The sequence below is a fragment of the Enhydra lutris genome, unplaced genomic scaffold, assembly GCF_002288905.1.
Source record: "Enhydra lutris kenyoni isolate GAN:26980312 unplaced genomic scaffold, ASM228890v2 scaffoldscaffold2, whole genome shotgun sequence".
NCBI lineage: Eukaryota > Metazoa > Chordata > Mammalia > Carnivora > Mustelidae > Enhydra > Enhydra lutris.
Genome location: NW_019154086.1, coordinates 44,577,649 through 44,598,537, shown reverse-complemented (window position 1 = coordinate 44,598,537; position 20,889 = coordinate 44,577,649). Strand labels below are relative to the sequence as shown.

The 20,889-nt window shown below is 38.7% G+C and overlaps 1 protein-coding gene and 1 pseudogene across 4 annotated transcripts in view; one reads left to right on the top strand and one right to left on the bottom strand.

The window, feature by feature from the left end:
* LOC111147846 (solute carrier family 9 member A9) overlaps positions 1-20,889 on the bottom strand; it is a 536,315-nt gene that overhangs the window by 439,867 nt on the left and 75,559 nt on the right. The gene's annotated exons all lie outside the window — the stretch shown is intronic.
* LOC111151616 lies at positions 17,890-18,438 on the top strand (annotated as a pseudogene).

Here is a 20,889-nt window from a genome sequence, read left to right as displayed (position 1 = left end):
AGTTCCCTAGATTATGCCATTTAAAGGAGCTGCCAACTCAGTGAGTAGCTGGCAAAATTTGCAGGATGACTGCTACCTCAGGTAATATAAAATTATATGAGACTAGATCAGAAAGAATGGCATTGCTACTTTAGACAAAAATTTAGAGATAATATATATCAGATTATTATCTGTATACAAGATTACTGTCTTGAACAATCAAGAATGTCATAGTTTTGGGATCTGATGCTGAAATAGGATTCTCCACTGACTATGCATTAAAAATATATATGGGTATGATGTACCATGATGGGTCTTGTGCATAGATTAATTTAGTTTTTCCCAAACTTTAGCCATTTCCCTGTCATTATCAATTTTTATTACTATGACACAGCTTTAAAGTTAAATATACTTCCATCCTAATCAATAATAGTTATAAAATTATAGATTTATAATCTAGTTATATATTTTTTCTAGTACAAATTAAAATAAATGCATATCCATTAAAGTAAAGAAATCTATTTAAAAACCATCTTGCTTACCATTAGTGATATGTTTGGTAAATACTAAATTAATTAATTTATTAAAATATCATATCTCCTCATTAAGGAATCCCAGGAATGAATGAAGACTGTGCTAAGAGAATCTAGCTCTCATACAAATGTATAAAACAACCCCACTAAAGGGAGTATGGGAAAGGGCTGAAATAAGACCAAAGGCAAAAGGACTGCACATAAATACTATACACTAGTTGATAAAATTGTTTTCTGCAGGGATATGGTTTAAAAATTCTGATATTGCTATACATGTATGCTACAATTAAATAATTAAATAAATGATTTCTTCTTACTGGAGACAAAATTTATAGATCAGAAGGGGAGGAAACTAGCATGCTTCACATCAGTGTGGTAATGGATCAGAGTTGGATCCATTATTGTTAAGAACTCATGTCTAAGTTAATATAGTTACAGATGGTTACACAGAGAGATACTTATAAATATAAATATTTACACAGCAAATATGCATATATTTCTTGTTTCATCAGCTGAGAGTGTCTAAAAGAAGTGACACCAGTATCAGTGAATACACCTAGCATTCAGATCTTGGTTTCTAATCTAATCATTCTCCAATAAAAGGAACCAGTACTCCTTGGAGAAATGGCTAATTCTCCAAGACTCATGTTGTTTAAAACATGAGCATCTTATAGTAGCAGAAAATAAGGAAGTAACCCACATCCCTAAAAATCCTCAATTGATGGGAATATGTAGTAAGGCACAGGAGCCAATTGAAAGTGCTCCCAATGGCCAAAGCCAATTGTCAAATTATTTCATAATTTGAGCAACAAAATATAGTAGTATTAGATTATAAACCAAAGTATAAAATAAATATCTATGAGTACATACTAAAGTAGATAAATAATTGAATAAATTAATAAATGGGGAGAAGAGACAAATCTCTCCATGTAGATGAATTTCAAAAAAATTATAGATATATTTTACTGAATGGAACATAACTCTGTGTCCCTTAAGTGTGGGCTGCACATAGTGACTTCCTTCCAAAGAGCACAGTAAGGAAGGGAGATGGGGACTTCATAGTGTAGAGACCTGAAAAATAAACACTAACTCAGCCAGGTGATCAAAGTCTAGCTCGGTAGTGATAAGTCATGTTGATAGTTTGTATCCTTGGTATGATGTGATGAAAGTGGCACTTTACCTCTGAGATTTTCTTTCCTCAAACCCGTAATTCCATTCTTAATCATGAGAAAAATATCAAACAAATTCCAGTAGAAGGATATTCTGTAATATATCTGACCAGTACTTAAAATTGTCAGTCATCAAAAACAAGGAAAGTCTGAGAAACTCTGACAATCACGAGTTGCCTAAGGAGACATGGTAACTAAATGTAATGTGATAGTCTGGATGGGATCCTGAAACAGAAAAAGGACACTAGGTAAAAACTAAGGAAGTCTAAAAAAAGTATGAACTTCAGTTAATAATAATATATCAGTATTGGTTTATTAGTTGTAACAAATGTACCAAACTAACAGAAGGTGCTAATTATAAGAGTAACTGCATATATGGGGGTGGGAAGAGATGCCATAGGAACTCTGTACTATTTGCTCAATTTTTCTGTAAATCTATAACTACTCTAAAATATAGCTTATTATTTTTAAAAAATTAAAATAAATATATCACACCTCTCCAAGAGAACCTGCTGCTTGTTTCCAGGTGGTTCTCTTCGGCTTATTCTAATACACTGCTGTATAAGGTTGTGCCAATTTATGCCAGTTTAGTAGGGGCTAAAACACAACCCTACTCTGCTTATACAGCCTGTGGTTCAGGTAATAGGGCTGCACCACTGCAAAGGGGGGCATCTTTGCAAAATTTGCATAAAGGTATTGGTAGGCGCTTGTTGGTGTGTGTTAATTTCTCATGGCATTCCTAATTATTTCAACAATGACATTATGAGTGTGAGAAGATTATTTTTTTTCTGCTGCACAATTCTTTAAGTATAAGTGCAAGTGAGAAATTCAGCTCAAATATCTTCTGACACTTTTAAGCCCCTAAAGGCAGAAGTTTGGATCAGATGACCATCCAGGGTTTTATTATTCTGTGGATGTAGGTGGTGAGTAGCTAATATGATTAATAGTAATAATAGTAGCTAACATCAATTAGATACTTAATCATGTCCCAGGCACCAGCAACATAGAATTCAAAGTAATTTCTGGAAAGTCCAGAATCTTTAATACCCCCAGGTTAATGCCAATTCTTGACAGCATAACAATGTTCCAGTTGTGCCCTTCATTTCAGTGTCCTCAGACATCTACTGATGCCCATGTTCTCTTTCAGAATTTTGGCAAAGGCTGCTTCACACCCATCAAAGACATCCCTTATGGCACCTCTTGATTGGAGAGACCAAGTCTCTACCAGGTCCACAATATGGCTCCCTCATCACAGTACTCTAGGTTGTGTTAATTGGAGATGACAGTTACCCGCATAATCTTTTCCCTCACAGGTGTCCCTAACTCAAGACCCCTTTAGAGTTGAGCCACAGTAATAGATACCGTGGCCTCTTCTCCCCAGGGCCCCATCTCCACTCACTCATCAGTCTGCCCAGGGCCTGCATGTGTTCCTCTCACCATTAAAAGGACTACCTGATTCTTTTTTCCCCCTGTCTTATTTAGATAATAATTAGAATTCACCATTTTATGCTCTAATGGTTTTAACAGGCTTCAAAAATCTCTACTGGTCTAGTTGCTTTTTTAGTCAACATGATTAAGTGAAAAACAGCTTTAAATGTTTCCTGAATTAGGCAAATGAATAATGATTAAGCCTGATTAACTGGAGAATCAGAGGAACGGGGTATGAGCCAGGAGTAGCTTTTTTATATGAGGTATTTACCATGCCAACGTCCAAAGGAAGTTTTTAATGAGAAAGGAATTAGGTGATACTTATCTAAAGTGAGCCCACTAAAGGGGAACTACCATACATATGGTGGATACCCAGAATACAAGTTAAACATTCATTTTTAGGGCACCTGGATGGCTCAGCCATTAAGCAGCTGCCTTCAGCTCAGGTCATGATCCCAGGGTTCTGGGATCGAGGCCCATGTCCGGCTCCCTGCTCTGCTGGAAGCCTGCTTCTCCCTCTCCTACTCCCCCTGCTTGTGTTCCTCTCTGTGTGTCTCTCTCTGTCAAATAAATAAAATCTTTAAAAAAAAAAAAAAATTCAATTTTAAATCAGTCCAAGTCTAATGGCCAATTAAGCCCCTTTTGTTCAACTTCACAATCCTCTTTTGCTGTTTACTGCTTCAATTTTGAATGCCAGAAGCTTTTTAAAGAGAGCTTGACCTTTACATAAAGGAGCTTTTTCAGTTTAACCTCTAAGGTAATAGGACTGGCAAGCAAAATATACTAGTTAGATGTTCAGGCAATAACTCAAAGGAGAAAGACATGAAGCTTCCAGACAAAACACTGCACAGAGACTGATAAATGAAAATACTGAGCAGTGAGCATTTTTAAGCAACCAAGATATGTTTTTATAATAAGCTTCTCTGGTTGCAAACCACTTACAAATATTTTTATTGTTGAAGTACAGGAGAAAGTATCCAGAGAAAGAAAGAAGAAAGATTTTCAAATAACTAATTCAAATTATCACAATTTTATCCTTTGAATTGTTCTCATTTTAAAGTGATACTGTATTTTTTAAAGTTCATTTTTTACTGATGTATCATAATTCTAACTCAATGAATAGCCTAGGAGTCTGGAAAGAACACTAAAATCATCCTTCATGAAAACTTTATAGCTGTCCACTGAGGCCTTTATGGGATTGACTCTGAAGCCTATTTAAAGGTTTGGGGTAATAACATCACCAATGCCTAAAACAGTAGGGCTACTGTATATATTTCTGGAAATTCTTTTCATTAGGTCCCTGATTTGGAGCAGTATAGATTTTGAACTTTCGTATCAATGCCAGGTGCCAAAATGCATATCTACTGTGTGACACGCAATGGAGATAAAATGTTGTAGATTAACAAGGTTCCTGCCTCAAGGAAACTATATTTCAATTGAAAAGGAAGAAAATAAATAAACACAGGGATCACTTTGGAAATTGATAGTTGCTGTGAAAAAAAATATTAGATCAGTAGTCGGAAGAGTTCCTCAACAATGCGGAGACTGAGCAGAGACTGAATAAAAAGAAGGAGCTAAAGTAGAACAAGGGAAAAGGCAAGAGGAAAGGCCTTGGCAGAAATGAGCTCAGAGATTCCAGGAAGAGAAAGAAGGCCAGTGTGGGTAGGTACAAGTGAACATAAGCAATAATCAAAAGGTGAGCAGGGATGAATCATGTTACCTAGTAGGCCATGGCAAGTAGAAGGAATCTTATACTCAATATGGTAGGAAACAACTAAAGGATTTTAGGCAGAGATGACATGGATTTCCTACATAGATAATGGATTTCGGGGAATTGGAGTGGTAACTAGGGAGAAATTTGTAGGCTTGTAATAGTTCAGGCAAGAGAAGATGGTAGCTCAAACTCAGAGAGGGGGTGGGGGAAGTCTTGTGGTGGAGAGGAATGTGGTCCATTCCTTCAAATATTTACTGAGTGCCCTTGAGTGTCAGATACTTTCCTAGGTTCTCTTTTTTCTCCTTTTAAACCTTTATCCCTAGCACTTCAATCATACCCCTCTCACAAAACTAACACATTGTATTTTTATTTTCTAAATTGTTTGTTTTTGTGACTCTCTCACATAATAAATTGTGAGCTCTTGGAGGCTATGTATGGGATATAATTTATCTTTCTATTTCCAAAGCCTGGTGCCTGGCATCTAGCGGTCTCTCAATAAATGTTTTTGAGTTTAATTGAAATGTTGAATTGAATTCAAAACTCCTATCTCAAATTCTCAGGAAAAAACTTGTCATCAGGCCCTGCCTATTTGTGTACATTCACCTTTTTTAAAGTGCTCAAATAATTCCTTTCCAACATGGTGCAGTTTGCCACCTGCCCATCCCCAAAATAGCACCAATTATATAAACAAAATTAGAAAAGAGTTGGCTAGAAATCCTTGCTTTCTCAGTCAACTGCTCTCAGTTTTCCTCCCTCACCATAGAAAAAGATGACCAAATAAAAAATTTTTGTCCTCACTTGATGTCTTTACAATATCCAAGACGAAAATATCTCTCTCCATAGTAAACCATGTGACAAAACCAATATTTTTAAAAACACTTTTGGGCTAAGTATTATAACTTGAATCATCAGATAATGACAATATTATAGCAGACTGAACAATGGGCATATAAAATATTAAGTCATAATCCCTAGAACCTGTAAATGTTGCCTTATATGAAAACTGGGACTTTGCAGGTGTGATTAAATTAAAAATCTTGAGGTGCAAAATTTATCCTAGCTTATTCAAATGGGCTGTAAATGCAATTACATATAACCTTATAACACAGAGGAAGAGAGATCTAAACACACAGAAAAAAAGAGTTTTGAAGGTAGAGCACAGAGAAATCTGAAGATGCTGGCCTTGCTGGCGGAAGCAAAGAACCAATTCCCTCTAGAACCTGTAGGGGAAAAGTAGCCCTGTTGAACCTTGACTTCTACCCAGTGATACTGATTTCAGATTTTGGTCTTGAGAACTGTGAGACAATATATTTCTATTGTTTTATACTTCCAGTTTTGTGATAATTTTTACAGCAACCATAGGAAACTAATACAGCATGTTATGAGTTGATTATTTTTTAAAAGAATTCTCCTTAGGGACTTGATCTGCTTTCTGTCTTCTGTAGCTTCCCATTTCACATCTCAGCTTATGGGACAGGCAGTGTTGCTCTAAGACTTGGTGAAATGACCACCTGTCTAAGGGCCTGTACTTTAGAGACCCAACTATTGACCTTGTCCAGAGGTGCCCTCCCCACAGGGCAGAGAGTATGTAGATTCAAGGAGATGTGGCTACCTATAAACGTACAACCCTCCTATCCAGGCCTGGCATTAAATCTGCCACTACTGGTGGCACATTCTTTAAGTTCATGGAAACTCAGCTGCCTATTACCTGCCCCAAGTGGTAACTTCAGAGTCTTGCCTACCTCCACACCCAGTACACTTCCCACCCAGCAGCTAAAGTCATCTTTTTAACAAGACAATCAGATCTATCACTGGCAAAAACTCTCTCCTTGACCAAACTTGAGGCAGACTTCTGCGCTTTGTTGAATAGGTCTGTCCTTAGGTATTGTCCTCAAGAGCAGGAATCCTCCTTAGTCAGCTTATTAAGAATCTCCACCCTTGGGGCTCCTGGGTGGCTCAGTGGGTTAAGCCGCTGCCTTCGGCTCAGGTCATGATCTCAGGGTCCTGGGATCGAGTCCCACATCGGGCTCTCTGCTCGGCGGGGAGCCTGCTTCCCTCTCTCTCTCTCTCTCTCTCTCTGCCTGCCTCTCCGTCTACTTGTGATCTCTCTCTGTCAAATAAATAAATAAAATCTTTAAAAAAAAAAAAAAAAGAATCTCCACCCTCAATATTTAATCTCCTTGACCTGCCTTCAGCAAGAAATCTGTTGAGTTAATTCAGCCAGAATTCCCCCTCATCCCTGATGTCTCCTCTAGTAATTTTTCATCCACTGACCTCACCCTGTTTCTTGGCTATAAATAACCTCTTGTCTTAGTATTTGGAATTGAGTACAGTCCTCTATTGAGGTCTCTTTACACCTACTGTGGTAGTTCCTGATTCAAATTGGTTTTAACCACTTTAACCACTGTGCAGCTCTGGTTTTTCTTTGACATCGTATCTCTGCAGAAAACTATCGAAGTACTTCCCATCACACTTAGAAGAAAAGCCAAACTCTTCACTATAGCCCACAGTCTAAGTCTGGCTCCTTGCTGACTTCCTCTCCTCTCTTCTTCTTCCCTGCCTACCTTTATCTAGACCTACCTCCTTTCCTTTCTTGAAGACACAATGTTCATTTCCACTGGGGGGGGGGAGTCCTTTTTATCTAACTAGAGTATTCAACTCTTACATCTTCTCAGGACTGGATACCTTTTTCTAAACCTCCCAGCTCAACTATCACTTCCTGACGTCCCACTCCTTGGCCTACTCCATCACATCACTTCTACTAGAATCTCTGTGGTTAATTGTTTGCTTACTTACTGACTATCTCATTCTCCTAGTAGAGTGGAAGCCCCAATGGATGGGGATTTGCTGTCTGGTTCCCTGCTATATTCTCAGGGCCTAGCATAATGCTTGCTCTGTAACTACCTCCTGAATGAATACCTGTCATAGGGTTGCTCTGAAAGTTAAACAAGTTGGTCACCCATCTCACATAAGGCCCTTAGTAAATACTGGCCCTCCTTATCCCCACCCTCTGATAGGATGTGTGAGTCATGACCTTCTGGCCTCACTACCTCTTGCTTTAGAAATGTTCACACTTTATCTGGTACAGCAGCACTTCCCCACCCCCATAAAAAGCAGGGGTCACATCTTATCAATCATTTCTTTCCTGCAAGTGAGAAATACATCCAATAAGTCCAACAAATACTTATGTTCAATACATATGTTGAATGCATATAAAATCTAACAAGAGCTTTCTTCCTGATTGTATTTATTTATTCATTCATTCAAGTATAGCCATATAAGAGTTACAAGGCCACGCATATCTATATGGTTTTAAAATGTCTATTTACTTGCGTGTTTGCTAACATTATCCTCTTTCCCAAACACACATACATGCACACATATATACATATACTTTCTTCACAAAAAAGATTTCAGAAGACTTACAGGGAAAATGTAAAACATGAAAGACTTCTTTATATAAAATAGTTGAAATATAAGAAGATATAAAAATAAGGATGCTAGGGGCACCTGGGTGGCTCAGTTTGTAAGCATCTGCCACCAGCTCAGGTCACGATCCCAGGGTCCTGGCATTGAGCCCTGTATCGGGTTCCTTGCTCAGTGAGGAGTCTGCTTCTCCCTCTCCCTCTGCCTGCTGCTCCTCCTCCTTGTACTCTCTCTCTCAAATAAATAAATAAAATCTCTAAAAGAATAAGGATGGCTGGGGCACCTGGGTGGCTCAGTGGGTTAAGTGTCTGCCTTCAGCTCAGGATATGATCCCAGGGTCCTGGGATCAAGCCCCACTTTGGGCTCCTTGCTCTGATGGAAACTTGTTTCTTCCTCTTCCTCTAACAGCTGCTCCCCCTGGTTGTGCTCTCCCTCTGTCAAATAAATCAATAAAAATCTTAAAAAAATAAGGATGGTACTAAGTGAAGACAGGAACAAAGCTAAAACTGCAAACCAAGAAAACTCGAACGTATTGAAGGTGAGCATAATAACTTTATATTTGAGAAATAAAAGTGGTTTGTTTTTAAGATTTTATTTATTTATTTGACAGAGATCACAAGTAGACAGAGAAGCAGGCAGAGAGAGAGGAGGAAGCAGGTTCCCTGCTGAGCAGAGAGCCCGATGTGGGGCTCGATCCCAGGACCTGAGATCATGACCCGAGCCGAAGGCAGAGGCTTAACCCACTGAGCCACCCAGGCGCCCCTAAAAGTGTTATTTTTTAACAGAAAATAGCTAAATATGGCATTTCTGTTTCCTAATTGAACTTAATTTTCTAAGTTTTGATTTTGTAGGCCTATATTCACTTCATAAATACAAATATAGACTACTAAATAAATTTTAAAGCACTCTGTTATTCTAAATATTGTAAAGACATAGTTTTATTTATTTGCCTATTATTTTAAATTAATATTCATAAATGCTGCACATATCTGTTTGTCTTATTTAGTGGTGATGCAGTTCAGGGCAGGCTGCCCCAGATTAAGGATTTGACATGTGGATTAGTTTAAACTGAAGACAAACAAGGTCCAAGAGACTTGAGAATTGCTTTTTACCTCTTCCTTAATCACCTAAAAGAACTTAGATTGGGGAGGGTGCAGGAATGGAGCTATCACCAGAAAAAACTTTTTATATCAGAAAGACATCTGCATGGCATAGAAAAAATTTTACCAAACATTTGATCTTTCCATCTTCCTGTGAATTGTCTTCTTCCCCTTTGAAGCTCCAGACTGTTATTCCCTTCTTAGCTCAGAATGGCATAGAGACCTCAATTACCTGCTGTCAGAGAGCCACATGTCTTTGAGGTTTCTGTATGTATGAAATTAAATTTGTTTTTATCATTCTGTTAATTTGTCTTATGTTAATATAATAATCAAAATAGCCAAATAACCTAGAGGGAAGAAGGGAGAAGTTTGTCCCTTATAGGGAAATTGCCACTCCAGTGACGTTAAAAACAGATAGCTATGATGTCATTTTTTAAGAGACGCAATCATGAGATTTTCTTCCTTTGTTCTTTGTGTCCTTCCTTTTCGTAAAATGTATCTATGCCTAAAGTTAAGAAGAAAGTTAGCTATAAAGTCATATTTCAGAAACACTACAGTAATTTGAAAGAGTCACAACCCACAGCAAAATGCTATAGCGTAAAAGAGTTAGGCTAAGAATTCCATGTCTGGAGACTTAGCTGGAATGCCTTCTCTCCCACTCAGGAAAACATACCCAAATGCCAAAGATAAAGCATGCTACTTTATGAAACCAATGTTAAATGCTCTTTATTTCATTCAAAAGTAAAAAACAAATCATTCATAAAGTTTAACACTTTATCAATAGCCTGATATATGTGTCACGTCTTAAAAGCAGAGTTGAAGGAAATGACTAGTTGGGTAACACTTTTGATCTTTAATTAATTTCTAGGCCTAAGTGGCTCAACAGTTAATTTGCTTCTTACATTCTCAGACAGCCTAAATTGCCCTTGAATGTTCCTTACTTGGTCCGTAAGGTACAACTATATCGGCTTCAAGAGCATACTCCTGTACAATAATTTTGGAGCGTACCATTAAAGTTTAAGAGCCATTGGATAGACTAAAATAAGGAACATCTATATGCAGATGCTTAGGCATCTAAATTACTCTGCCTTTCAGATGTGATTAAACTCTAGCAATGAGTAGGGGGAGAGATCTAAATTATGCAGGCTCCCCTGCAGGTGCTACTCTATTTTGTTGTAATAGTAAGCCTCCATGATCTTAATATTTGTTAGTAGATTTATCATGGTAAGGATCAAAGTTCCTTGCAGAGAGAGAGGAAGAGAGACTCGGTTAAATGCGTCATACTGTATTGTCTTATTATTGCAGGTAAAAGTGACCCTAAATTCAAAGACAACTAATGCATCAAAGAGGTGTTACTTACAATCCTATCTTTAGTTATAATAATTTATCTTGAAATTTGTTTTAACTTTCTAAAAAAGATTTTATTTATTCATTTGTTTGTTTATTTGAGAGAGAGAAAGAGAGAGAGTGCTTGTGCATGAACTCCTGTGCACAGGCTGGGGGGAAGGGGTAGAAGGAAAGCGAGAGGGAGAAGCAGACTCCCTGCTGAGCAGAGAGCCCAACATGGGACTCAATCCCAGGACCCTGGGATCATAACCCAAGCTGAAGGCAGATACTTAACTGACTGAGCCACCCAGGTGCCCTTATTCTAACTTTTCAGTGGAGACTTTATGAGCATTAATAAATTACAATGTGTTTGAATTTTTACTGACATTTTCTATTCTCACAAACTTCACATTTCTTCAAAGAATTTCAACCTTCATGTCATTGTATTTTTTGTAATACCTGTAATCAAGGCCTTCACCCAGGTCCTAAGCAAAGCTAACAAACAATTATCGTTCACAATAGAGCTAAAAACAGAAGTCTAATTAATTAAAGCACTAATTGAACTTCCCTATTACTGATACATTAGTTCCTGCTCTGACATAAACATTAATCAAAGTCATTGAATAATTCAGTTTTTCATTTCCCTCACCTGTGTAGACAAATCTACCTACTGTCTTGTGAGAGTAATGTAGAAGAAATGTTTAATGTTGCTATTTGATAATATCTTTGTTAAATACGAGTAACTGATAACCATTCTATGGTAAAATGAGAAGAAGGAAGGTACAGGAGAAAAATGAAATGCAATTAAATATGTATATTACATATATAGTTCCTATATATATAAAGAATATATAAATATTAAATATATAAGTATATATTATTCATAAATCTAAATATTTGTTTCTTCTTTGAAAAAATAATCCATGGAGAAAAGAACCTTTTGAGGGAACAGTTTAAAGTATTTCACAAAACCTTTTGCATTTTAATGAAGTGGGCCATTTAGGTTGCAACTGTACAGGGACAGTGGATTTCCTTTAATTATGTGATTAGATCAATATTTATATATTTTTTTTCTTTCTTGAAATCCAGGCTTCCTGTTGAGTCTAAATGCTGGCTTTCTTCTCTCCAGCTGGCAGAACCAGTTTGCAGGCCTCCTGGAGAGGATTCACATCAGATGTTACCTCAATGAGACATGAAGTTATCATTAATGGGCAGTTCTGTTTTTGAAGCCAGGCTAACTGGGACTCCAGTGTGGCATTGCAGGGTGAGGCAAGGTTGCTGTTCTTACCACTGTTCTATCAGGTTCCTGCTGTGTGGAAAAGAGAATGCACACTCTTGGAGGACTCCTCCTTTCTAAGCATCTATCACCTTAAATTCATAGTAGGATGTTCCCAGGAGGCCCCCATAATGGTCTAACGTGGAGACCATAGTAGATGATATAATGCATGGCCTTAGTCTCCCTTCAGGAGTGCAAAACTTATTCCTCTGATACTGCAAAGACAACTCTCAGCTATCAGCCCCCTATAGGAATTGCCTCGGTTGAAGAGACTCACCTTGTCCAAGGGCATACTTCCTTTCAGGGGCAGCCTGCATCCAATGATATAAAAAGTATAAAGGCCTGGCCTCCTTGTGTCAATTTAGGACAACTCCAAAGAGCCATTCCAGCTCCAGGGTCTACCATTGTCCTAGAGTCAGCTGGGCCTTTGCTGGGACTGCACTATAGCTCTCCTTCTTCCTTCGACCCATCCTACCTCCTTCCACCAGGCCTGCATCACAACAGCACTTCTTAATCTCTGTACATTAATCTCTTCTTCAGAATTGGCTTCCTAGGGAACTGACCCATGCCAGAGGTGGCAGGAAGTTTCATTCCAGAAGTAAGTAGTATAACATTGACCATGGTCAGAGAACAAGGTGGGCATTGCATCGATAGGCACATGCTTGAAAGAAGTGAAGAAAATACTTGGAGATACAGAAGGAGAATAGGCCCCACTGAAAACTAAAATGAAATAGGCAATGTTTCCCTTCTCCTCAGACCAGTTTGAGTTAAATAGTTTCTGGATCAGAGCCTAGGGCATCCTCAATGAGTCTGACTGTTGTAAAATCTATTCTCTCCAACATGGCTTACTATTGGGAGGAAAAACTGGGGTAGGGCGGAGGGGACTATTCCTCCATCCAGTCTTTTTAATCACTTCCCAAATACTCATCGAACTCTTCAGTAACAGCTTCCGAGTTACTTCAAAGAAGCCTTACTTCAAAGTGATGTTCAGGAATTTTAAAATAAACTCCAGAGTTGTCAGAAATGCCCTCAGCAACAGCTGAGTGGGTACCACCCCTACCCTTATTATGGAAGGGAAATGGCATTCCAGGGATCTAATTCATTAGCAAAGAGAATAGCGGCCCATCTTTAGCACTACTCATATGGAAACAAACTATTCACAGAGTTCCAGTAGAATCTGGCCACCATCCTGTTCATTTTGAATTCTTTTTATCACATTTACCACAGGCGGCCCAGTGTCTCCAGATGAGAACATGATTTTTAGAAACCACTGCTTGATGAAGGTGACACATGATTTAATACAAGAGATCCTCACTGGGCTTTACTGACCAATATGCAAGGAAAAACTCATCATAACTGACAATGTAGACTTGCCCATTGGGGGATTGGTGGGTAGGTGTTATAGGAAAGGTACAAGGTAGAGGCAAAAGTGTAGCGGCAACTTTAAAGAATAAGTCTAGACCAAATACTTGGTGATGTCTTTGTCCCCAAAAGCCATTTCAGGCCTGGCTGTCTGCACACAGCCTCAGTTCAGAAAAAGGCACCAGGAGAGCTGTGTGAAAGGTTCCTTTTCTTTTTTTAAAAGTTATCTGCTAGATGCTCTGAAAAGGGCTTTTTGTATTGAGCTTAAGGCAGCTCAGTTTAACTAGCAGTAGGCAGAGCATTGTTAAAACGGATAAAAATGGGAGATAAGCTTTGCTCCCACAATCTGCTTCCAAAGGATACAGGAAAAAAAAAAATGAAGTGGCTCCTTGGAGGCACATTGTTGCTGCACTTCTTGGGCTCAGAGGCCTTCCTCTGGAATTAATATTTACCTCCAATTACGGTTTCCTGGGGTAAAGAGTCCCCACCGATGATTCTGTTCTAAAAAGCCTTGATTTATTGAAGGGGTAGGCAAATCCACTCACTTAGGCGCCCTCTCACAGAAAGCATCCAATGAAAAGATTAAAATCAGAGCAGGAGGAATGTTTTAGTTACATTTCTTTGAAGTTCAGACCTTTGTTCCTTTTCTTACCCCACTCCCCTTAACGGAATGACTCTTAAGAAGTTCTCTTTGCTTTTAGAAAGCTCACATCTTCCCCTAGGCTGTAGCTTTGCCTAGTGTTTTGCCACATTTGGACAGTTTTTCTGCTACCTTATAATTAGGACTTGGCCTATGTGAAAAAAAGGTATAGATAGATGTATCACTTTGCTCACGCCAAATGCATGCAAGTTGGGGAGCAGTAGACTAGCTGGATATTGCAAAGACACAAAACTTTGATTGAAAGCTCTACTGTGCTTTCCCTGTCTACGGTTGATTGCAGCCCCTTCCTAAGATGGGTAAGAGAACAAGGTGGCGTTTTTTCCTCCAAGAGAAGAAAAGAAAGGAAGCCCACAAAGTCTGTCTCCCTGGGCCTGTTGCAGCACCAGACTTTCGTTCTTTCCTAGTACCCTGCAGGACCCTTCCTGGTTATCACAAATTGAGTTTCAGAATGGGGACTAACCATGGCAACCTCAGAGATTTTCAAGGGGATGGATGCTGTCCTCTGCCACAGCAATTCCTGGAGATTTTTGAGACCCTGATGACCCCTCACTGGATACAGATGTGGCTGGATGCAGAGGGGACTTAGTCCTCTCAGGCCTTCTGCTCAGTCATTCCCAGCCTTGCTGGGGTCACTTGCATGCCAACAGTGCCCAGAGGGTATGTAATAATAACAGATACAAGAAAAGGTCTTGAAACTAATTTCCTAATTCCTTATGTGGAAAGAGGAAGGAAAAGGGGATATAGAAGAATAAAACTTTTTAATAAAGAGAAAAAAGTTAAGTTAATAAACTAAATGAACAACTTTCCAGAGATTGCCTGCTGACAGGGGATGGAGCTACACATGTGCTGGATCTTCCCCTATAACTGGGCATATCTAGATGTCTCTGGCTTTCTCTTCCTCCTAGAAGTCAAGACGGGCTTGAAGTCCAATCATCCTCCACAGTTTGGGAAAGACCTTTCCGAGATTATGTTGGGAGAGTCTCTAAACAAAAATATGGAGAAGGGACAAGCAGCTGGCAGAATTAATCACCTGAATTCACAACGGTGGAACAGTGAGACAGAAGAATCGAAAAAACAAAACAAAACACATAACCACTGAGATGACAAAATGAGGTAAAGTGTTCTTGTAGCCTCTCTCTCTATAAGAATTAGTTCCAAAATGGTAACCCTAGGGTCAGGTTATAATGCTCTAGGACTTTTTCCTGTTCTTATCCCTCTGAACAGGAGTGAGCAGCCCCTAGCCAAGAAGCTCCTGCCAGTGAATATTTTCTATTCTTCTTTTGTCAGGGTTTTCTTTTTCAAGCTCCCAACAAGATCATTTTGCCAAGGGAGTGTTTTCTTGTGTGTGAAGGGTTTCAGGGATTGTTTGTTCTGAAAAGCATCTGCAGACAATAATTGGGAAATGTGTTAAACCTGCCATCAATTTGCTTTATTGACATGGAAGCCTCAGTGGGTTCCTGAGCAGAATAGACTTTTCCCCATGTGAGCTAGTGACTGAAAAGGCTGAGCCGCTGAAAAGGCTAAGTCAGAAAGAGGCAGACACCAGGAGAGGAAAGTGACAGGGGAAAAACAGAGGGGTAGAAGCTGACCAGAAGTCCTGAGACAAAGCCTGTGATGAAAAACATCTCTTTTTGAGATGTTTAAAAGGAAAGCTCGTTATCACAGAAGTTCCTCCAAAAAAGGAATTTTCAGGGGTTAAGACAAGGGTAGGTGTTGAGGAGAGGTGAGGGAGTATGTGTATTAAAAGTACCCCATCTGGGTGGAATAGTTTCTGTCTGCCAAGTTGTTCAGTTTTAATAAACACTCTCTCCCTTCCAGTTACAATATCACATTTCTTTCTGCCATGGAGAAACCCAAAGTTGCTCAATTTGGTTCATGGTATTTGGACAAAGGATAATTATTGGCTTTAATTCCCTTGAGGGGAGCTGATGTTTCAATAAATTAGAAGACCCGGGCTTAAGTGGTTTACAGCACCATCAAACCTTGGTATGGGCATGTAATCTCATAACCATAACTTGCCAGCGAATAGGTACATTTGCATAATGGGTGATATTAGGAGCCTTCAGACCTTGTCAGAGAGCACATGGGGCTGATACGCTCTCCCCAGCTCCCCCCCAGCCACCTCAGAATGGAACTGAAGACACTTCCCCTCTCAGTAAGTTGCCAAGGCTCACTGCCTTAGTTTCTCCAAGGTGAACACACCGAGATCTACACTGGTATACATATCCTTAAGACTTAGTGATCTTCCAAAATAGTGACCTCCAAAATCACAACACATGTGTGTTCAAGTATTCGTCATATTCACAGGTATCTCAGAACAAGGAAGAGTTTTCCACATTACATCCAAGGGCACAAAGAAAGAGGGAGTGCCTAAATCAGTATGCAACCTGGGTCACAGTAATCTAATATTAAAATATACAAATTCTCTTTTGAAAACGTGTTAGAGCAATGAGGCTCAGACACTTAAAAAACTATTTATTGTGAGGCTCCTATGTGACCACATAGAAATGTCCTGTTAAATAGTCAGGTGGAAGATAAAGAGAAAAATGGCAGGATTGCTTAAAAAAAAAACAAAACACTAAAACAAATACCACGATTCTTTGTCTAATTTATTTGTAATATATACCCCCTCTGACTTCCAAAGAGAGTTTGAAGTCACTTAGAATAAACTTTCATAATATATATAATGCCAAATATATCATATCATATATCATATATATATCATATTATATATCATATATATATATATATATATCTCCATCTTTGTGTGTATGTAATTTTTAAAATATATCCGGGGAAGAGTGCAAGAGAATTGTGTTGGATAGCAAGAATTAAGCGAAAGTTGCTTGGTTCTAAATTTCTTTCTGAGGTTCCTAGAAGAAGAAAGGAAATTAAAAGAGAAGGAAAGAAAAAAGAAAAGAAAAGATGATGGACACTATATAACTGTTGGGGAAATTGAGGTTCTGGTAAGAAACTTGCTCAGTGGCATGTCTTAGGTAATGCAAAAAAGGCTCCAGGGACCAAGTCTCTGTGAATACCATGGCAGATAAGTCACCATTTCTTTCTTTCTTTCTTTCTTTCTTTCTTTTTTTAAGATTTTTATTTATTTATTTGACAGAAATCACAAGTAGACAGAGAGGCAGGCAGAAGGGAGTGGGGGAAGCAGGCTCCCTGCTGAGCAGAGAACCAGATGCGAGGCTCCATCCCAGGACTCTGGGATCATGACCTGAGCCGAAGGCAGAGGCTTAACCCACTGAGCCACCCAGGTGCCCCTAAGTCACCATTTCTTAACAATCAGGTCTTCTTCCTCCTCTCTGCACCCTCACAAAGTTAAACAAATCACTTTTCATCCATCGCACTGTATCATAAGGAAAAAAAATATCTAGAGCCCTTTCTGTGTCTATGGTCACAAAGCAAGTAGGCCACAATCCCATAATTAGACCTTGGGATTCAGGAAAGAAAAGCTCTGTTCCAAGAACATTGGCAGTACCCAGGCCTTATAAAGTCCTGGAATAAACCAGTTAAAGCCATTGACTCACCAGGCAAGGGCCATACCATGAAAAGGGAGTTACCTATTACTATCTCCACACAGTATCAAATTCTAGTAACATATTTTAGTGTGCTTTCTTAAAAATATCTGTGCCCCAAACTGCCTGACAAACTCTAACACAAACATCCATTTGCCTTACAATCTTTGCCCTATGAATATTAAACACCTGAAGATTTTTAAAGGAATTATTTTCAAAAGTATTTATTGTACTTCCATACCTTTGCACATCAGAAACCAAGGCACTCGAGAAAGTATTGGTTTGTTGGATGGATAACCCATTTTTGTAACAATAAATACAGATAGGCTGAAAATACTAGTAAGAATAGTCACATTATGCTCTCGGTGGCCTGGGGTGACCTCTGAAAATGGTTTGCTATTTGCTTGACCCAGAAAACCCTATGAAATCATGCAAATCAAGAGGCTCAAGAGGCTTCACTTTAAGAACACACGTGAAACTGCCCAGGCCTTCAAGGCTATGCATATCCTAAAAGCCATCATGTATCTGAAAGACGTCACTTTGCAGAAGCAGTGTGTGCCATTCCGTCGCTACAATGGTGGAGTTGGTAGGTGCGCCCAGGCCAAACGGTGGGGCTGGACACAGGGTCGGTGGCCCAAGAAGAGTGCTGAATTTTTACTGCACATGCTTAAAAATGCAGAGTAATGCTGAACTTAAGGGTTTAGATGTCGATTCTCTGGTCATTGAACACATTCAGGTGAACAAAGCCCCCAAAATGTGGTATAGAACTTACAGAGCTCATGGTCAGATTAACACATGCATGAACTCTCCCTGCCACATTGAGATGATCCTTACTGAAAAAGAGAAGATTGTTCCTAAACCAGAAGAGGAGGTTGCACGGAAGAAAAAGATATCCCAGAAGAAACTGAAGAAACAAAAACTTATGGCCCAGGAGTAAATTTGCACAGAATATATGCAAATAAAAATAAAAGAGAGAGAGAAAAAAAGAATAGTCACATTATAAGAATTTATGCATTAAAATATTTTCAGACTTCAGTATCAGCTCAAAAAATTTGTATCTCTGTATGCTTCCCTTAATTGGGCAATAAGTATTATATAATCTATTTTTTGGTTTATCTAAGGGAGTACAGAGTTAAATGAAATGTTAGTACTATTCATTACTTACTCAGTAACTAATACTGGTAGTTCTACTCCTTTTAATTGATATCTTAAATGGTTCTGTTTGTATTTTTAATTGCTCTGTTACTATAAGCTGCCTCAAAGCTTTTTTCAAAAGCTATAAATCATGTATAAACAAATATAAGAAAATAAAAATGCTTTCCACAGGGGCTGAGGTAAATTGTAAGGTGAACCAATAGATCCACATCAGGGTAGAAAAGAAGTAAGAGAGTAAATGCTCTTACTTGTGATATCCCAGAAACATTCCCTTTGAAACAATGTCAGACATGGTCTACAGGGCCAAGCAGTTTCTAGACGCCAGAGGAAGAAAAACCAAGTCAATAACAAGGAGAATTCAATATTTGCTCTTCTTTTCAATAATATAGATTTGTGGCACCTAAATAAAAATCAATGGACAGATTCAAATGCTTTCAAGTTCCAAGTAGGTAGTATAAATGAACAAAGTGGTGAAAAATCACAGGGGGTAGGCCTAATGGGTAAATGGAGAGTATACCTCCTCACCATTCAAGTTTAAACTTTTATAAAACCTGCTTCAAGGAAAACAAAACACATCTGTTGACCATAGTTGTTGGTTCAATGGTCATTTTGTGACCCACCCACCCCCAATCTAAATAATCAATATATTTCACTCCAGTAACGTATCTCAACAACAGAATCACCAGCACTCAGAATGGAACAATTTTTCACTGAGCAGAACTTTGCTGCAAGTCAATGAACATCCGAGTCTCCCAAGAACCGAAAGCTATAAAACCATTCAGACAACTAAAAGTGTTCCTTCCAAACCTACAAATTTCAAATATGTGTCTCCTGTCCCCCAAGGTAAGAACCATGGTGTCCAGTTTTATAGCTAACGTATTCTATCTTGACATTTTCATGTCTCACCTTGTATTTTTTCTTCTTCATGATAAAGATATAACATGATTTTCAGGATTGAAGAGGAACAGTATAATAGCAAACCCTTTCCTTTGTCTTATATCAAATTAGAAAGGGTACGATGAAGGGGTTGGCAGGAAATATGAAGATAATGAGATGAGGAGGAGGAAATGATCAAAGGACAAGTCAATGCAGTCACTAGGCAAAGGAAACAGCAGGGAAAGTATGTGGGAGTAGAGGCTGGACTAGTGATTTTATTATTGCTACCACTACACAGTTTTTCAAAGCTGCTTTCTTTCATCCTCTTCCATCATCTTGGAACTTTCCCAGAATGTCCAATTTGAGAAACTTTGCATTGTATCTTTGGCCCCTAAATAAAAGTAGAATCCTGTCTAATGACTACCATTTATAACATCCAGTTCTACATAATGAGGCCATTGCCAACTCATGGTCAACAGCCACACTAACCGAAGGTTGCTGTTATGGATATAATTAGCTTCCTTAAATGGAAAACTCATGTAGGACAGATGTATTTTCAAGTCATTGTTCAGTCAACCTAGTTAATATAACTATTGAGATACAATGTTGCATTCAAAAGTAGAAATTACTTTTGGACGATTGCATGTTATAATATCCTTTGTAAATCTGGCATCATTTCTCAAAGTAGGGCTCTTTTGTTTCCTCTGAGGGCAGAATGTTGTAACCTATGGGGACTTAAGGGCTTTAGGGATTCCCCCTGATAGACTAATGATCCTCACTTTAACGAAAGTAAGAAGGTCTCAGGGATATGCATACTTGAATATGTTCGGAATACAGTTGTTAATAGAAAAAAGAAAATGAACCAAGGGTAGAAGTAGGTGTCAGACAATTTCAGAAGTTCAAAACAGAGGAGAGTCAGAGAAAAGTAAAGCAGAGTATAATGCCCAGGGCAAGGAAAGTTCAGGAGGTATAAATAACACTAAGATAGCTGGTTCTAGCAGAACCAACAGACCCAGGCAGAGTTGGGGGTAGATAGAGGGGCCAGGAGATAGAGGTGCCAGGAGAGGCCATCTATCAGGCCTCTAAGATGGGTCCCTCTATCTCCATCTAAGAGGCCATCGAAGACAGCATAAAACTGAGCTCTTAAATGTAGTGTCTGTTGATGACAAGGAAAGGAAAGTTATAAAATAAGAGGTTATAAACAAGTTTCTACAGCCTTAGAAACTGATTCAAAATAGTCTTGAATATTTTTTTAGGCATCTACACATTTTAATAATTACAAGAATACCAGTAACTAATATTCATTAGTTTTGTTGTAGGCAGTGCGCTACCAACTTTACATGGATTGGCTCTTTTC